Source organism: Calidris pugnax, unplaced genomic scaffold (genome assembly GCF_001431845.1).
Source record: "Calidris pugnax isolate Ruff unplaced genomic scaffold, ASM143184v1 scaffold9, whole genome shotgun sequence".
In the NCBI taxonomy this organism is placed as follows: domain Eukaryota; kingdom Metazoa; phylum Chordata; class Aves; order Charadriiformes; family Scolopacidae; genus Calidris; species Calidris pugnax.
This window is the reverse complement of record NW_015090778.1, coordinates 7506859-7528004: the sequence shown is the minus strand read 5'-3', so window position 1 is coordinate 7528004 and position 21146 is coordinate 7506859. Positions and strand designations below refer to the sequence as shown.

The following is a 21146-nucleotide window of genomic DNA, read 5'->3' as shown; positions in this document are numbered from 1 at the left end:
TAGGAATAAAACTTGTTGGAGTAACGGCAATTACGTATCATGTATTAGTAAATAACTAAGGCATTTATATGTTCCCATATACACTACTTTCAGGGTCTCAACTACAACTGTGTAAACACACTGCTCTGCATTTCTGTAACACCTTTCATTAGAAAGCACTGAAATCCTGAACACACATCAGTGTAACACAATAGAGCCAGTGCTCTCTGCTCTCCAAGGCACAGGGAAGTTTAGGGTCAGTAACATTCACACAGAACAGCTATGTAAGAAAGCCTGGAGCACTGGCAAGAAAACAACCAATAGTCCTCACAAACAAGAGGAGGGGAGGCAGGATGGAAAGGGAGAGAACCAGGGTGTTTGCACTGCAGACAAAGTAATCCACTTCAAAACCCAAGGAATCAATTTTAAAAGGCAAGGCATAGCTCTTGATAAAAACTGCTAGAAAATAGCACTGAAATTTCATCATCCCCCCCCTGCCTCCACCCGTGAATTATTATCCCCATTTTTAAAAACAGATTAAACAGATTTGTGACTTGGCCAAGTCATTTTGGCAAGCATGCAACAGAGTTGGGAACAGAACATATTTTTCCCCAACACCCAATCTTTGTTTAAACCACTGGATCATCCCTTGCATCTTCTTTCTCTTACAACCACTTTAAGGGGCAGAACATCAGTTGAAGCACACGTCTTCACTAAAAGGGAGATTATTTAATTAAATAAGACTGAAGTATTTCAACCGGAATTTGTTGCACAAGGAGCAAAAGAGTAGCTGCTGTGCAGCTTACATGGTAAAAAGTAAAACACGCACGTATATCTTAAGCAATATATCACATCCTCCCAAACAGAGCTAAAGGAATTTTCATTTCACCAGTCCCTTACTATTACACCATGAAAATTGCACATTAAATGCATACATTCTAATTAAAATCTATACAGTATATACTGAAGAATTTGAAGATGTTAAGCTACACAAACCTCATTTCCCGTGCATCTCTGAGAAGCAGGATTTTTTTTCCATTATCAAACAGAAAAAAAATTAAAACAGTATTTGAAGTAATTTAAAAAATAAAAATAGAGCTGAAAACGCTAAAATTTATATCCTAAATATTGAAAAATACCTGTGGGAAAAGGACTCTTCATTTGCTTTCTTTCAGTAATAAACAAGAGCTCCTCATTCAAGATGACAAATAGTTGTCAAGCTACTAAAACTGTTACTCATTCATGCCTGTTACTTGTACTGGTGCAGAACCAGCCACACACAGCTGGAGGTGCTGGAAGTAAGAGCGTGTCCTACCTGCTTGAGTATGGAAGGCCTTGCTTTAATCTTGTTTTTCTACATTGTATCTGCCATTTTTAATTAATCATAGTCCTACACTGCCCCATACCAATGTAATGAAATTGCAAAGACTTTCACTGGCCAAAAAAAGACAGATGAATAATTTATTTTTTTTTTTCAATAAGCAAACTGTTTTGGAGAGGGAAATAAATGGCAAGTACTACCTTCCCTTTTCATTTCTTCTCTTATTGAAATACGAGCACTGCAATACTCTACTCAACTTGGTTGTACTTTAACTGCATTCTTACAGACAGGCAGCAGAGTTCACAATAACTGCCATCAACTCCATACAACAATAATACTCTATGGGAGGGTAACAGCAAAAAGCATGTAGTTTGGTTGTGCAAACCAAACCCAATCTGAGGTTTTCTGACATTAAAACAACCATGTCTTGCGAAGTAGTTTCTTTTGGTTTAGTTTCATGTTCCAGACCATTTTTTTAAATTGTTCTGTAATTTAGCTTTTCCAGACTATTAAATTTTCTAAAAACAGAACAACAAAATGGAAAAAATTAGTCCTGGTATATAATGCACTATTTCACTATACATCACCCTGCTTTAAACTCTAGTCCTTCTTTGAGATATGCTACAGCCAAACCAACTTCGTAGGTAGCAACTGACACAATAATTAAAATCTTCCCGAATAAAAATTTGTGTGGAATCCAGTCTTCTCTTCCTCTTCTGCAGCCAAATTGATATAGGTAAGTTTGTAAAATGCTCTGAAATCTTGAAAAAAATCAAGCTGCAGTCAACTCCAAAGTGGTTCTTGTGCAGCTACACATCGGAACATTCTGCTGAACTGCTCAAACTTCCCTCAATGAGCAAAAATTCTCAAAGCTTTCCTAGATATAAACACATATGTGCATATATAGAGAAACATATATACATATAAACCATGTGACTTACTTTCATTCCCCTGAAAAAGCAATTGTTCAAGTCAGGCTTTCCCAGCTTATCAACTTTAGCATTCTTCTCTGAGTGGGGCTGTCAAACTGTCAGATAATAAAAATCCTCCAAACTATCAATTAAGAACTCCACACCTTCCCCTCCCCACATATCTATCTATCTGCTGGACCTTCCCTATATTACAAGACCATTTGCCACTAGTATTTAATTTCTGTCAAGCACTAATATTGACGGCTATAAAATCATAAATTTCTGGAGTGAAATTTGAATGCAGGATTGCATATTTAAAGAACAATTTCATCCATCATCTGATTTCTTCAAAATTCCACTGCAGAATCCACTTGAATAGCAAAACTGAAAATATGCAAATGAGTTCCATGCATACGCTACTGCAAAAAAACCACAAACCCTGCAAATACTAATTTTTGCAGTACTTAAATTAACATGTTTCCCTTTAGACTTGAAAACTAACCAATATTTGAAAAATCAGATTTTTATTAAGATATATTATATTGAAATTAAATGTTAATCCCTAGCTAAAGAAAGTGTTTCCTTATTTCCATACATGTGTAAAGCATTGTATTATACTTCTTTCAATAATGACAAAAACCCTTTTATCCTGAGAATGAATTTATTTTTAAAATCCCTATGTTAGAACAGGAAGCACCATAAAAAATGTGGCATTTACCATTATATCCAAGGTGGCCCCAAAGTTGAAGTTATCATGAATACAGAAGTAGCAACCAATACTACTACATATTTGAAGCCAGTTTCCTTCATTTTTAACTCATACATCAAATTAGTTTATGATCTTAGAAACACTATCTGGAAAAATATAGAACTAATTTCTGGTTTAAAATTCTATTACAAAAAAAAAAAATCAGAGCAAAAATGGACAAGAGGAAAAAGATGAAAATATGAGGATCTAAGAAAATTTTAACAATTTTTCAGGGCATGACCATGGTCTTACCCTGTACTCTAAAAGCATGGACTCTTTTCCAGCATATAGAGAACAATGTACAGGCTTTAAGTCAGAAAAAGCTAAAAACTAAGATTACAGACACTTTAGATGATTTAAAGAAAAAGAATCAAGATTTTTTCCGTCACACATTACAAGTTTTGCATTAAATGTTAACTTTAATGCACAAGCTTGTTACAGTTTTTAGAAAGCATCAAAAAAGATTCACTAGATATTTTTAAACTATTGCTCCTTTAATCATCATCGGGAATCACATCAGGAAGACCTGAAGAGCACTAATTAGTTCAGTTACAAAATTATATCTTACAATCAGGTTTGCTCTCTCTCCTGAGAAAACAACAGTCAGTTTACATGAAAGTGTCACAAGAATCAGTGACTTTTCCCGTAAGAACTGTAAAGGTAATGAGATGGGACACCATCACCTGACACAGAAAGCTTGAAATGCGATATGAAACCCTTAAACTCTTCATCACTGCTTAAAAAACACAACACAAAGCTTAACAGAGACTACCAGAAACGAGTTATCAAATATCTGTGTTTGAAGATATTTCTGTAGTGAAGTGCAAAATGAGGACCATCAATCATAGGAACATTTTGGAAACTACTAAAAATAGTACAAGCACAGTTTTGTTGCTTTTCTAGTCCAACTTCATTGCCCACAGTGGTCACCTTTCTTTTTTTTTTTTTAATCCTCCTTCTGAGGTATGCAGATAGCATCTTTGACTACAAACTTGAACTCCTCCCAGAAGCAGTGTCCTGGAACATTAGGTAGCTGTTTTGCCTGGAGTAGGAGGCCAGGGACTTGTTGGCTGAGTGAAGGGCTTGTTAGGCCCCTCGGTGAGCCGACTGCACTCACTGATGCAGCAACAACTAACCCAACAAAACAACATTTTTAAGAGGAAAATAGTATTTTCTGGGGCTAGTGAGATAACTGGCTACCAAGGGACCTTGTGGTGCCAGAGCCAGTGTAGGGGGTGGCTGGACCCATGGAGCCAGGATCAGGAATTAAAATGACCAAAACTTTTCAAGAACAGAGAACCTTTACATGGGCTCAAATGCTGATAAAACTGCCATGTAAGATACCGTGAAGGCACTTTATCAATCTTATTAATTTCTTCCCATCTGGTAATGGAAAAAACTGCACTTCTGACTTGACAGAAAACTAATCCTGAGCCTGCCTCTCTCTCCTTCTCTTCCAAGGGATTGTTTTTCAGGCCTACCAGTAAACTAATCTGCCTTGAGCACACAATGTGAACACCAGAGCTAACACTCGCCAGAGAACAGGATGGTTCTTTCAGCTCCAGCTCCCCATTAGCTTGTTGTAACTAACCTTGAAACCAAAGGGTTAGTTACAGTTTATCTTCAGGGCTGAATCTTACATACAGGTACGCTTAAAACAACAAGATGAAAGTGCTGTTGATGTTTTAATAAAACTATACTACTGTATAAATCTAATGTGAAGATTAAAAAAAAATCCAAACCCTTTTAAAAACAGGAACAATGAGAAAGATACTTCTAATTACTGCAAATGATTGAAAAATAAAGTTTACTAATAATACTTGAGAAGCAAAAGCCTTCTGTAACAGTGTATCCTTTAACTCAATGCACTCTCCTGAGAAAACTGAATTTAAGAGAATAATCTATATAAAGAAGTACGCAATGCTAAACATGTTACCTGCTACATGCACAACTAATTACAAGATGATGCGTTCTGAAAAGCTCACCAAGTCAAATTAATTTTGTGTCAAACCCAACCCCATCAGAGAGGTGACACTCTCTAAAATGTTATAAAATGCACTGCAAAGATGCAATATATTTGCATTAATGTTGTATTTACTGTTCCTCCCCTGTACTCCCCAGACTGTCAGTCTGGGTCAGTGCTCACACAAATGCTTTGTACCAGAATCCACAGCACAAAGTTGCTGCAACTGAAGAATCCCAAGCAGTCTGTGAACCTGAGCTGTGATTAAAAAAGATTGTAAAGACCAGAACAGTGGTCTTTATGGATTTTTTATGGTCAATATGGAGTGCATGTTCAACACCATTTAGCTAACCAAGGATGGCAAGGGATGAGAGAAAAAAACCTGCCATTCCACAGATGTTAAAAAAAATGGTAAAAAGTTTACACCAAGAAGAGGTATGAGAGCTAACTAATAAATATAGACCAAGTCCCAAAAGATTTAAATATAAGGTCATTTAATCTCTCAATTTCAAACTGGATTCAGACTAGCCTCCACAGTTTCTGTGACATACCAAGGACCGCACCCTGAAAGAACTAGCACAAAACAGGGGGGGTGGTGGCAAAGAGCAGAAAATTTTAGAAATACAGAATCAATAGCAACAGTAGAAAGGGGGGTGGGGGGGTGGGGAGAAACAAAAGGCTCAGTGCTTGACACTGACAGAGGGGAAAAAACTCTCAAAAATAAACAGCTTGGAACACAAACTAAATAATTCATTGCCTACGCTAAAGAGGGGGCATGTGCTGGTCATATGTTCAGCGTATGTTACTGGCACCATTCACCAGCATGTTCCATGTTGTAATAGCTTAAACATTTAAATTTGAAATGTGCTGCCTTCAGGGACGACATGATCTGGGCAGCCCCGACGAAACACACACCACTTAAAATGAATACATGCTAATTTTGGCTTGCAGGTTATTTCTCCATACTCCAAACAATGCTTTGTTTGGCACTAACTCATTTGAAGAGCTTATATTAAATATAACCAGTGGTGGTATGAAGCAACTTTTAAAACCAGTAGACTCAGTTTATGTAAGATTATATAAAATTGCTGTTTTATCTGTGATTCTTAGAGGCTTGGATCCATACTACAGATTGTATGTGCATGCATTTAACCTTCAGAACAGCAACACTCTCTGAAGTTGTGCACAACTTCTTTACGTGTTCAGTCTCAAATATAGCAATATATTACACGATACGCTGCCCAGATCACAACTAAATGCATCGGTGTAGTTTTAAGCATACAAAACATAGAGGAAAAAAACCCAATTCAGTTGGAGTTCAAGCATGCAGCTTCAAATACCTGTTTTCTGTAAGAGCCAGCTCTGCCTCCCCACTCTACAGTCATGTCCATTTCTGTGAAAGTTATAAGAACAAAGCTGCTTCTAGTGCTGACACACAGATCATGCCGGAAAGGATCAGCACCTCACTACTGTATGCTAATTTCTGACCATATCAACCCCTCCTGCATTCAAACCAGTGGCTACAATTAGATCTATTTACTTCCTTTCAAATATCCTTCTTGTAGTATTTTAATTTTAAATCCCCTAGAGCGATTTCTCTTTCCTTTGTATTTTTGTATTACCTGTACAAGTCAAATCCTGTCTCCATTTAGAACATCTTTAAGAGGGTTATTCTAATGACTTAAAGATGGTGTGAACCATCACAATACAAGTATCCAAGGCTCTTTCAGATTTAAAAATAAAAGTCTCCTTCATTCAGTGAAGAACTTTATCAGCCTAACTTCTTGCTCCCTCTGTATCAAATGCTGTCAGTATGTTCTCAGTCAGCAATTCATTTACCACAAAATGTCCTATAAAAACATAGGGCAGTCACATATATTCTCTTCTTTAATTCTCTTGGGGAAAGTTTGAAAAAGCAGCTACCACAAAGACAAAACAGCCTTAAGTAGGACAAAATTGCATTAGTGCAACACATCCAGTAACCAACACTTCCTTAATCGGAGCCTAGGGATCTCCAAGTTGAAATGCAATGTCACTGCAACAGGCACCCAACCCCCCCGGTACTTACCTATATTTATCTGAAAGTAATTAACCCTAAACTACTCAGACCATCAAGATAAGAAATTTAACTGGAAGAACAGGAAAACCACCTAACCTAATATCAAATGTTGTTGCAAAAAGAAAAAGTTGTAGACACAATAGTTTACCCTGGAGATACGGCACGTAAACACATTTCAGTACAAGAATGGAATCAGAGTAAGTATTGTGAAAATTACCAAAAACACATCCTGCCTTCTCAAGTCGCCCCAAACAAAAAGCAACTTGGGCAACACATTTCTACATTGCCATCTCCCGTATTCATTTCCACAAGTGCAGGGTTGGTTTTTTAAAATTAATTTTAAAAACTGTAGAAAAGCCTGATTTTTACAACCAACATTTCTGATTAAGCTACCAAATGCGATTCCTCAGAAACACCTTCCTCAGTCTCTTCTCCTTGTCCACTACCTTGTTATTTCTCCAAGTAGCCAAAAATCACACTCTCTCGCATTATGGTTATTCTGGATTCTATATAACCAGTTTTTCAGATGAAGCTCAATTATTTCATGGCACACTTCTCAGCTACACTCCTGCTAACACAAAGAACATGCAGACACAAATAAGAGTAATGTTTTCTTCAGCTACTACTAAGCCAAAATAACTTGAAAGCACTAACTCCAAACTTAAAACTTTTGTAGAATTTTATTTTATCCTTTGGACTGAGGGATGAAATATTTATACTTATATATGCTTCTTTTATTCTTCTTTTTTTTTTTGGCATGGTTTGCATGCTTCTTTTCTTCAAAAGCTTCAAAACACCCATTTTGCTGATAACCTTAGATAATAGTGAATAACCTCGCATACGAATCCTGAGTACTTACTAGCCTACAGCAGACCAAACTTATTTATAGCTAAGTAGCAAGCTGGGGTTAGTGATCTCTTCCAGGCTCAACAATCTTCCAACCTCAGAATAACCACACCATAAAACAAGCAGGGTTATTTCACTACTGACAGAAAAGTAAACATTTGTGTACTGGGGTGTGCTTGCAGATGATTGCTCTGGCTGCCTGTACTGCAGCAGACAGTAAAAGCTATTCACAACAGGCCAAAATGCATGAAGGAAATTTAAAATCTTGATCACAAATTGCCTTCAGAATTTAATTGCATCTTTAAAACAGAGACAGGTGGAAGGATAGGAATTCCTCTCCCAGCTGTGAATGAGGCTTCCCATTTCATCTTCAGGCAAGTTTCTTTAACATTTAATTAGTGCCAATTTATTTTCTATCTGAAACAGGTAATATTCCCTGCCTTCTATGATGCAGTTAAGAAAAAATTGCTATATGAGAAAACAGCACCTTAGCCTGCAGAAAAAGCTTCAAAACAGAAAACAGCTAAGGAACTTAAATTTTTCAAAAGTTCAAACAGAATTCTGGCAGAATCTCAGTTATGTTGAAGACAGTTTTGTTATAGAAAACCTGGACATTCATAGAAATGGATACTCAAGCAAAGAAGACAGGTGAAAATGAAACCCTTCCAGAAAAGCCTGTTTTGTTGTCAGCTTACTGCTCACTGTTACCTCCACCTCACTCCAATCCTCTGCTTAACCACTCACAAGAACTTCTGAAGTCACTATGTGACCCTGCTCAAACAGCAGCACTCCTCAGAGGCCAGTGGTCCTTCAGGAGGAAAACAGAAGAGAAGGGATGCAGCTAGTCAAGAATTAAGTAATGAAACAGGCAAGGAATGATACAGCTTTGTACCATTCGCTGCAAAAGGTTATTTTGTCTTGCCAGGGTTCACAAGGCATTTGAGCACTGTTAAACGGCTCTGGAATTTGCTGATAATACAGACTAGTTGCATTTCTCAGCTTTATGGACAGACCAATACCAGGAAAAGGTTTTAAAAACAAAGGCTTGAATTTCAATTCAAGAGGATAAACAAACAACTGAAGCTGTACTGTGGTTTTTACCTATTGCATCTCTTTCCTGTCTTGCTAAATGTGCCTGTCATCTGAACATTTCAACTGACATACACACTGTGGTTTCCAGGTCCAAAATGTTTGTAGCGATTATCAATATCTAGAAACCTGAATGAATAATACTATAATCAACCACAAACTGTGGAGTCCACCCTAAACTCAGATTTCAGTTCTGCATTCATTTCAGAACCCACATTCATAGCAGAGAGTAACCACCTTAAACTGCTGCATTTCTTCTTCAACTCAGAGATGTAGCTACCAAAGTGCTGCCAGTAAAAAGGCTCTACTCTAACTCTTGATAGTATCATTGGAACTAAGACTGCATGAGGATGAATTTCATCATTCTATGAGAACCTTATTACCCAATCTAGTAATTTTAATAAAGTTACTTAAGAACAGACTGCACACTCTTCAAAGCAATGTTTTCGTATCATTTGGACAGCATAAGAGTTCATCGTTTGGCTTGCAGCCCCTAATGCTACTGAAAAGCCAGTATGTTTAGTAAGATGAAAGGGAAGAAAGAACCAAAGCCATCAACCCCCTTCACCGGATAAAAGAACATCCTGGCTCAGACCTACACACACTGAAGTGTTTCAGTTGGTTACCCCAAAACAAGTGTATCAATCAATGACCACATAAGACACATCAGGCAGAACACCGAGTAGAAATCTTATCTGAACCTAACCCAGCCACACCCAGAATATTCACAAGTGTAAGGAAGGGAAATAACTTGCTTCCTTTAACACATCTTTGCTCAATACGTTATTTAATGCTTACATCTGTGGAAGTTATAAACAGGATTTTGATTAATGATAATTTACGTAATTCACTCCTACTAACTTTTGTCAGCATCCAAGTCCACTGTACACTGCACTGGAAATGAGGAACAGTTGTTGTTATAATCTGCTCCTCCTCCAAATGATTGTTTTTCTTATGTTTTACCTCATTCCCTCTGAAGGAAGTCTCAAGAGTGACAGTGAGAAGTCAGTTAAATCAGAACAGGGAGTAAATGCACAGCTACTTTCAAGCCTGCTACCCAAGTAGTTTTGGAAAGCTGCATCAACTTAACTTATTTATTGACTACTAGCACATTTGCCTTAAATAGCAGACTGGTTTTACTACCCTCCATAAAGACGGGAAAGAAAAAGCTTTCTCTCTCAAAACACAACTTTTCTTTCAGATGTTTCTGCATGCTATCAAGCAGAGATCCTCAAAAGACAACATAGGTAATCCAAATCATCTACCTGCATAGTCAGCTTCAGTAGATTTATGTATTTCCTGAAAAACTACTACGGGTATATGCAGCCCCTGCAATAAAGGACATGTAGAAAATGTAATGGTTTTCTACACTTTTTCTTCAAACTATATTTTCTTCTTTCAGGCAGACAGAATGCTGCACAAACTCTCTAGTCAGTCCCCTGTCTTACAGGCAGAGAAGTCTGCTTTCTAAGATAAAAGGGCTTGGCGGGGGGGAGACTACAAACAAAAACAATACATAAATTTTTTTAAAAGGGACATCTACTTCCACTGTATGTGGAGTATACTGTGTGTTCAATTTTCCCTAGAGCTTGTGACTTCCCTAGTCTACAATATACTAAAACCACCAACTGGACTAATCACCTATGGAGCAGGAGATATAATGATTTAGCATACGGGAGGAAGATAATACATTAATGCAGTCCTCTGCTATGCAGTCTATGCTAGATCCACAGCCAAGGAACTCACACCCCATTTTGTCTTGTGATTTTCTCTATGTATTCACATTTATGCAGAGATTAAAAAAAAAAAAAGAGCCAAAAAGCATATATTATACAAAGGTATGGCACAACTGAGTCATCTAAGCATCCAGCCTACTTTGATTCACTTTTTTAACTTAAAACAAATACTTAGCATACCCCTTTATCAGAAAAGCATGCCGTCTCAAGAACCTTTAGGATTTAAACATTTTCATATTACATTGCAAATGTTTTTTTTAAGACATGAAAATTATTTCTGGTCTTCTCTTCTACTGTTTTGAATCTTTTTCTTTCCGTTTTTATTTCATAGAGCACAACAGCTCTTATAACTGCAGTTCCTTAATGTATGATTCCACAAGACACAGAGTGTTGCTGAAAGTCTGTGCAGCCCCCCCCCCCCATACTTCGTGCCAGTTCCATTGCTTGCCAGACCTCTCTGGAAGCCACTTCAATGCAACAGAAAACCACCCAAAAATAGCAAGAAAAGCAGGCATCAGCAGCTTACGGAACATCTAATGAGCTTCAAGGCCAGCACAACCTGCAGTTGGGAGCACTGCAGAAAACAAGACCTTCCCCTCCCATGCTCCATTTCAGCAACAGCGGAACAGCAGATTAGCTCAGATGCTCAGGAAAGCACAGTCCATGTCTCTAAAAAGTGAGACCCCAAACTCTTGTGAATCACACTTCCCAAATTAAATATCAAAGTCAGAGCCTCCTTGCATTCTGTAAGGGTAACAATGTTATTACTTCTCAGTCTCAGCTCTTAAACCTCAGATGATCTTTAACTTCTTCCAATCTTTTTTCAGGCCTCCCAGCACACACTTTCATTTCTCCTCCCATAACAACTACAAACCCCGTAACAGCCTGTCCATACCCTAAAGCAAAACACATTGGCCTTTGTCCTCATCTTTCCCATGTAGAAACTGAATTCTCCTCTTCCATTTTCTCATCTGTACATGGCATAATACTAAAATCATCCTCTTCACCATCACTCTTACTGTTTCTTTGCTTGTTTAAATGATCAGCTTGCTCCACTTCAAACTTGAACTTATCCCCACACAGAATTTTGCACGAATGCACTCACCATTCTCTCTATGCCTTACTCTTTTTAGTCTTTTTTAAAATACCGGCTGTCCCTCCTCATTGCTACACAGGCCTTTGTCATCTATCTCGGAAGACGAGAAAATAGCGGTAGCACCTAAGGTTTTTTTTAAGTCAGCTTCCATCATTCATGCTTTCCAGCTACTTTCCTTGTGCATTTACTGCACGGATATTGTAACCAACAAGCCTGCCTACTGCTAACGCGTACAAACTGTGTGTATATGCCTTGTCTGCTCAACTTATTTTCTGCCTGGAACACCCCAAATATGTCCATAGGACAATACAAAGTGGTAAATCAAATTTTTCATCTCTTCTCAGTCTTAAGGGCAAAAAATCCCAACAAAACCAAGGAAGCCCCCAGATAATTATGTGTCTCAATGGACATTAAACTATTTTTTCCCAGCTGTGACAGGAAAAAAAGGAAGGAAAAAAGAAGGAAAAGGGCAGGCAACTTATTTGCTCCCATTCAGCTGCATGTCAGTAAAAATAAGAATTTATAAGCAACTTCTATCAACACGTTAGTTCATCCGTATCATCTCTGAACCAAAACCACACATTCATCTTCATTCCTTTAAGTGATTTAGAAAACCTGCATTTAATTTCAGTACAACGTGTAAACACTTTTTCTACTGCATGCTAATCTGACTTCTTATCAACACGAGAACTAAGAGCCTTAGACCTCATGAGCTATATCTAAGACTTACTTGAAGAACAAGAATTTTCAAAGAATTACTGTATATTATATGAAAATTATCTTTGAAACTTTACGGTGTACTCCAATACGAAGACTAAGATGACAATGAACAAAAGTATCAAAATCATATGCATATGAGAAGACTGCTGGCAAGTGTAAATAAACAAATGCCCAACTAGATGTTTGATGCTTTATAAGCAATTTTAATTAAAAACCAAGCCAAGTATTGACTCCTTATTAAAACACATAATAAAAACTCTCATGCTATAATCCAATGAGACTCTATTAAAAAAGGACTTGTAGAGGAAGTAAAGGCTGAGCATCTAAGAAGCTTCACCTACTTGTACCTCTTCTAGCCCTAAGCTATGAAATTTCACTGAACCATACCTACATGGCACTTAATCATCAAGTCTGACTACAGTAAGGTTTATTTTTTAGTTTAAAGCACCTTTTCCAAGAAGACATCTATTTTTGATCACCAGAAGATGGTGAAATAGAGATACCACCATTCTTCTTAGTAAGCTTTCCAGCACTGCTAAAAATATGTGCTCAGTTCAAACCCTGAGAGTTTAGCCTCTGGGTTTTTATTCCTGAGTGTGATCCATTAGCGAGCCTTTCAGGACTCCAATTCATCCCAGTAAAACTGTACATACACCAACCAGCTATCCTGGGACTCCTTTTTGATAAGACAAACATACTGAACTCCCTAAGTCCCTCGCTATCTGGGATTTCCTCCAGCCATCAATTCTTTTTAGCAATCACCCGCTTAAACCCTTACAGTTTTGTGAGATTCTTGAACACAGATTTTGATCCCAGAAGCACATGAACTTCCAGCCCCTCTCTACTCCCTGACACAGCTCCCGTGCTTCCACACAATCACCACAACGCTCCGCTTTGACACATCATCTCAGTACATACATCTAATCATTTCGCTGCGGTCATGACTTTCAAACACACTCTACTGCTACTTTTCAGAACAGTTTCCTACCCTCTGGCTTACATACCTTTTGAGATACTTTTCAGTTTTGATTTTTTTTTTTAATGGATTGACCAAGTCCATTTTTTTGTCTTTATTATTTGTGAGGACAATATTTACCAACTGTGACACCATCTGTAAATATTTATCAGCACTTGCATTTACTCCAGACCACCACCGACAGTATCAAGTAGCAATACCAAGTAGCAATTAAGTAGTTTTTGCCATTATGTAGCACTAAGGTGCGCACTATACTAACCAGCCTGTGTATTCCCAAAACTCTGCTGTTGGAAATACAGATAATATTTTTTTTCAATACAGGTTTGCAATTGCATGAAGTGTTTTATAGTTAGCACTTCTCCATCCCTGGAGACAGGTCCTGAGCAGTCCGATCTAAAAGTCATTTCTGCTTTCAGCAGGGGTTTGGCTGGAAGTCCCTTCCATAATTCTTAAAGTAAAATCTTAAATTAACACTGAATTAAAATTAATTCCGGTCAACTTTATACTAATTTTGCTATGCTTCATAAAGCTATGATAATGACACATCTTTGGCTTTTTTACTTTACAGCTCTGATTATACAAATGCTCAATTCCATATGCATCTTTATCCACAGCTGTCTTGCTGAAGTCAACAGGAATGTTTAGTTTAGCACGGACATAACTGTTTGTCAATCTGCTCGTGTTTTTATTTGGTGCACACAGACAAACAAAAAGGTGGTGTGTTCATATAAATATTCATCAAGACATTCTGAAATGTTGAATATTGAAAATTTTACTCCCACAAATACTGAACTGTACAGCATACACGAAGTTTATGATACGCAGTACTAATGAGAAAGACCAGCACAGAAGCACATGCAGTAGCTGCAGCAGAATCACGCAAACAAACACGAAGAAACAAAGACTCCAATCATGTATAGAGCTTCTTTAGCCCTATAAAAAAATTATGCATTACAAAATTACAGAGATTTGCACTAGCTCTTCAAGTAACTTAGTAAAGCCTCATCACCCTTCAGTAATAAAGGGGTAGCAATGAAATCTTAACAGAAGAATATAACGTTTATTTTCTATGCCATCCAATGTGGAATAGCTGCAGAATAAACACGGTTCCTCCCCTCCGACTGCTTTATCTAGGTCAAAAAACTCCTTAAAGGCAGGAAGTCGCAGGAAACAAATGTCACTACACATCAACTTTTTATCATGAAAACAAGCAAGACAGTAGATAAAACCACCACCTTCCCAATATTTGAGTATGAAGTTCCATGAAAGACATCAGCTTATTAATAAACACAAGACTGTTGTGAAAACTCCTTAAAGGCTGCAAAAGAGATGGCCTCACACTAACATCACACACTTGTAATTTTCTCTGTAATTTTTTTTCCCCAGTGTTTTACAAAATTTTACATAAGTGAATGGGATGTGAGAGGTCTTGAAGGCACTGCTGAATTTACCAAAAAATGCAGTATATGAGATGCACAATCATCTTATTTTGAATAGCTTAGGCATGACCATGAAAAAAATCTTCTGCTTTGTCCATGAGAATTACACATGCTCAAAAAATAACCCAAACAAACAAACCCCAAAACAAAAGCGACAGCAGCAGAACTCCTTCACAGCAGAATTACTCTCTAAAACACATCTACCTTCATAGAGGACTCATATTTACAGGTCAATGTCATTTCCTAATTATAAGCAAACTAATCATACACATTTATTTTGAAAAGCAAGGGTGAAAGATTAACTTATTTTCTTGATTAACTTATTTAACTTACTCTTATCAATAGCAGAAGTCTCTTCCTGCTCAAACACAGTGCATTTCATAACCAAAGATCAGTATAGTATTTTGATTTATTCACTGCAAATCAAAACATGAGTGATATGTTAATTCTTACCTCATTATTACAGCTGAAGGTAAGAATCTCAAAACTCTTTCAACTACAGATTCTCAGAACAGACAGTTTTAATACTGACTTTGCAACTTCAAACCAAAACAAGACTAATCTTCCTTCTGTCATAGAACTGGAACCTAACAGACAATAAAGAAATCATCAATTTTTAAGATGATTTCACAGTTTATAGCATTTCACATAACTATACAAAGAATGTACTTACTAACAACAGATGTAAGAACATTTGTAAGATCAGTAAAATTATAGAATTGAGTAAAGGAAGTTTCATAATCATATCAATCATACCAACAAAAAAAGCAGGGCAAGTTTATTTATTTAATTTATCCAAATATAAAACTGTTCAAGCTTTACCTCAACTACCTGACTGATGTATGACAATTTATAACACTGTTTCAGTAGCAAAAAAAAATTCACTCATAAGGTGCGTGCAACTGAGAGAGAAATATGAAAAAAATGAGATGGCAGAAACAACTGCAACACAAATGATGACTGTAGAAACTTTACGCTCATCTATTTTCACTTCAAATAATATGCGTTCTACCTTCTCCCTCCCACGTCCCTTTTCAATCAGGTCTGCTTATGTGGGAACACTACTGCTACTGAGCTTGACATTTGCAAATCCTTCTCTAAAGTAGCCAAAAAACCACCTATAAACACAGCCCAGTTAACCTTATTAGTCATTATGGCATGGGACAGTGTCTGCTAAAGAAAGTAAATAGAAGTTTCTGGAGTCTGATCCATATGTCATGGCCAAGTCCAACATTTCTTAGTTTTATGCTTAGAGATAATTTGTAAGTAATTTATAGTTTTAACACAACCAGCATGGAACTTCAAAATACTCCTCTGAGCATAAATCAATCAGAAGGTCTCAAGAACACTTCAGCCAGCTGTCTTCCTTACGAGCGACTGTATCTATCAAAAGCGTTGTCAAGAAAGGGAAAAAGCAGGTGCCAATCCGGCCTGAGGTATTAATCTATACTTACAAGTATCTTCCTTGAAAAAAGCGTTTTGTTTGATTTCTTAAAGTATCTAACACTTATATTCATAACGAAAATATTTAAGACAAAAACCATAAGCCATAAAAAAAGCAAAGAACATTCTTCCTAAGCTAGCAAGGAACACTACCTAAGGAGACGTTATGGTCCATTCACCTCAACTGTTAAGCCAAACCTCAGCAGTTTCCAGTGAGAAATTTTCATTGAGCACACGTGCAGCCACAGCTCGAACTCATCCAGAATCAACAACTTGGCATATAATTTAAGTAACAGCAATAAGACGATGGAAAGAAGTGCATTGATAAATTAGAGGTTCTCTACAACCTGTTGTGCTATTTCCTGCTCAGGTAATGCTGAACACAATAAACTTTTTCCAATTAATTTACTTAGCCAATAGATATACTTGATCCTTGTTCAGAATCCACTGGCTTTCATTGGCAAGAAAACTTCTGCTACTGAAAAGGCAGTAATAACCCCACTTGGTAGATCCAGACCGCAAGACCAAAATAAAAATATTGATTCAGGCCTCTATATACTCGGAGGAAAGGCACAAGAACAACAAACAAATTTTCAGTTTGCAGCCACATAGGCTTGACTTAGGATTAGTTAGTAGATGTTAAGCATGAGTAAAACAACATGGTTTACTGTAAGAGCTCCCATCCTTAGTAACGTAAAGAAGTCTACAAAATTAACGGCAGAATGGGAGAATTATTTACTGCCTCTTAATATGAAAGAGCCAACTTAATTTACAATGAATGAAATTACCAGGTGTCAAGTTCAAAAATCTCAAAAAGACACAGCTTTCCTAACATGGGCTGCAATTGCATTGCAGAACTCACTGCCCAAGGATGCTGTGCCTAAAAGAGGTTTACAGGGATTTAAAAAAAAAAAAAAATTAAAAGGGAGAAAAAAACCCATAAACAGCTTTAACTCAAAAAGAAATCAACTCTGACTTTGGGATACAAAAGAAAAAATAAGGGAAACATTTGCCTTTACCCATTTTTATGCTTCTCCCTAGGCATCTGCTACTGACTCTTGGACACAGGTAGTGGACTAGATGCCTCTTTGCTCTGACTCAGAAATGCTGGTTTTATGTTAATAGTATCTTGTTTGTAACTCACAAATCTACTTGCACAAAACCAAACCCAAAAGTAATTCCTAAAATACAGCACATGGTTTTATGAAAATGAACGAGACACTGTCTTAAAGCAGTCAAGCCTAAGATGACGGGATCTTTGTGAATTCAAACGCTAATACACAAAGCACATCCAAGAAACCCAGCAGTAATAACAAAACAAAAAAACTTATTCAGAGCTAAGATGTACCCAGAAGTCCGTCTGCTTTTTCCAGCTGTATCAGTTACATCTGTCTGGAATCCTGCCTCTCCAAAAGCTGTATACAAGAGCTCTGTCAACAACTACTGCCCTGCCCAGCACAAAAGGTATTTTTCAAGCCAAGTACCTCAGAAGTCAAATATTAATGTTATTATTTACCTAGCAATATATCCAAACGATGTTTTCACTGAAGTCAGGGGAAATCTGACAAGCATCAAATGAAACCAATTAAAAAACAAGAACTTAATGAACTGGAGAGTGAAAGTCCACGCAACTTAACAGGCAGTTGTAAAAGGCCAACTGAACTGCTTTGATTTGTGTGGATTTAAGAGGAGACTCTAAAACCTCTTTCATCCCGTGCCTCTGTGTCTTATGACGTTAACAGGAGAGTTATGTACTGGACATGAACAAAAAAATGCTATTTCCCCCGCCCCCATTTTATTCATCTAAGATGACAGCTGGTTTGTATATACACAAGTACGTATGTGAGTCTGTCAAGAACTGGAAAAACAAAAACACACTTCCCACTGCTATTACCTCCTGCTTGATAACTTAAACATTTGAATTGTGAGCAAGGCTTCCAGGGAAACATTAAAAATAGCAACCAAAACAGTTATCTTAATGCACAGTAATTCCATGTTTCACGGCATTTATATCTGAAGAAAGAAAGATGCTTTTATTGCAGATATAAGTATACACTAACAATAATAATTTAATTTCCCCAGATGTTAAAAATGTGTGTTTTGCAGGAGACTACAAAGTTGTATTTCTGTTTTTCCCTTTCAAAACCAGGAAGTTCAATAACCTTATTAATGCAATCATATCTAAACACTGTGCTGAAATTTTAAAAAAAGGCCAAGGACACTGGAACTACATACAATTAATTAGTGACAATCAAATAAGACATTTCAAGTCTGTAACAATATTTTGCTTGGAGTCATCTGTAAGTCACTATTAATTAGACAAAACAGAGATGGACCCTCCATTCTTGGTTTCCAGGATCACTTAAAAACAAACAGAAGGAAAAGGACACCCTGATTTTTTTAAACTTCACCTGCCATTACAATTTCACATGATTGTGCAGTCATAGGCACAGCATATTACTGGCAACACAGTAGGATTAAACAACAACAACAAAAATAGATCTAGTGATTACTTGAGCTGGAGGTTAGCAATCACCAATCTTGAACTCACACCAAAACTACTTTCTTTCCAATCATGTTTCAATGGTTAATTAATGTTTACATTATACTGAAATAACTAAGTTTGATTCTTAAATCCAGGAGATCATCTTCAGTGTGACCAGTTAAATCTACAATGAAACTCAAGAACACGGCTACAAACAATATTAGTCATCAGTAATTCACAGTAATGAGGTGCTATAAGCAGATAACGTCTGCTTTGAATTTGCCTGAAGACTCCTATGTTTAAGGGAAAAAAAAAAAAGGAAAAAAAAACAGCTTTGCAAATAACGCAACTACAATTTCCCTATACAACTCCTGTAAAACTTTCCTTTTATAAAAAGATTTATTGTTAAAAAAAACCCCAAAAAACCATAAAGCAGCATTTGATCTTAATCATCAATCTAACTATGACCCTGTAGATTTTGCCTGCCCTTCAAGATAAAACTCATCCCTACGCCTGTTGACTGAAGAAACCCCAGTTCACCCAGTGTACACACTGCTCCATTGTTTCTAGCCAGGACTCAAGGTATGCCACCTTTTATTTACAAGACTTGATGGAAGATCACACCTACATTTTGTAACCAGGAGGTACCTACTTCAGCCAGCTTACAGATCTTGAAAGTGAAGGCTACTAGTGTGCAGTCTAAGAAATGGTGTAATCACTCAACACAGCCAGTTTCAAGCAAACGCTAGTTTCTGTAACACCACCCACATGCACTCCTGAAGAAATTTTAACTGCACAGAAGTTTTCATCATTGTTCAATAAAAAAGTGGCACACAAAAAATCCTTCAGAATTTTCTTTCCACTTAAAAAGTGACACTGATAGAACTAAAATAAATTACAATTCAATAATTACATTAACAGTATGAAGAAGCAGTACTTGTCTTTTCCTGAAGTTTTAAGCATTTAACAGAATGCTACTGACTAAATTACTTCAACTAATTCTAGACTGTTTGCAATCAACATGTATAATGCACAATGACTTGCTTGCAATTAGTGTATTATACTAAACTCTGTTTACAAAGAAAAAAAGTATTTGATCTGTATTTCTTAAATGTGTTAGATTAAAATATAGATTAACCACATGCCAAACTATTATTAATATTAAAAAGCAGACAGCAAAAATAGAAGCTACAGTTAAAGGTCAAACAAGTCATCCAACTGTACTCATGATTATACAACTCCACACATACTGGCACGGTTAAACCCTTTCAGAATGAGCATTTCCTAGAAAGCAGAAAGGTAAGACAATTTGATCTTCACAGAAAAACCAGGTGGAGAAACTAACATTAAAATGTCAAAGTGGAAAATATATACCATCAACGTCTTAAACACACTTTAAAAACTTGTAAGGCCGTGAAGACTGTGTCACTAATGGCATGTGTTTTATAAAGCTAGAACACTTGTAACCTTTTGGGTATTTCTTAGTCAAGACAGCTATAATACTCTAAAACACCTTCACTTTTCCTGCATGTGACTCCTCAAAACATAGATTACTTATTTACAATTCAACATATCCTTAATCGTAGTAGGTAGGCCTCACATACTCCTCTAGAAAATTATTTTGCAAAGACAGTTAATGTTTGGTAATGGTAAAGGAATGTATTACCATTTATAAACCCTTAATACGTTTGTCGTCACGTAAGGAAACACATTTTAAAACACTAAGACTAGCAGAAGTATTTCACATGGATGATTCAGTTTACCCGTAAAAATAAACGTTACAATTAGGCAAAGAGACAAGAAACTACCACAAAATCAGAAGGCAAGTACACACACAAAACCGACCCCCTACATTCTGCAAAAGCACCAAGGGTGTTACAAGATTTACTCGGCACCGATCTTAAATTCAGAAATTCCAGATATGTGGATAACCACTTGACTGGTTTCCTTTGAAGCACGTAAACAATACTCAAGGGTGTATCCAATTCTGTTTGCTAATTACAATACCTCCAAGCACTGCTGCCGACGGATTTGCTCCCAAACTCACAACAGATACTGCTACGTGCGAGACACAGCACGGGAGGAGGGTGACCATTTGTCAACCAGCAGCCCCGGCGCTGCCGGGGTCTCACACTTCCCACCTGTACCACCGGCTGCCGGCGGGGCTGCAGTGGGAGGTGGACGTGCCGGCGGGGCCCGGGCCGCTGGAGAAAGGACACATCCGAGGGCAGCAGGCGGAGGTGCCCGGGAGAAGGAGGCCTCAGGCTCCGCTCGCGTGTGTCGCCAGGACAGGGTCGGTTCCCCGCCTGTCACGCACCATGTGCCAGCCAAACGG

The 21146-nt window shown here is 37.3% G+C and overlaps 1 protein-coding gene across 1 annotated transcript in view; it reads right to left on the bottom strand.

Annotated features, from left to right (window-relative positions):
- Positions 1-21037, bottom strand: part of FOXK2 (forkhead box K2) — a 49704-nt gene extending 28667 nt beyond the window's left edge. The window contains exon 1 of the mRNA XM_014951277.1: positions 20819-21037. The gene's annotated coding sequence lies outside the window, so the exon portion shown is untranslated. The remainder of the gene's footprint in view (positions 1-20818) is intronic.
- Positions 21038-21146: the final 109 nt, after the last annotated feature.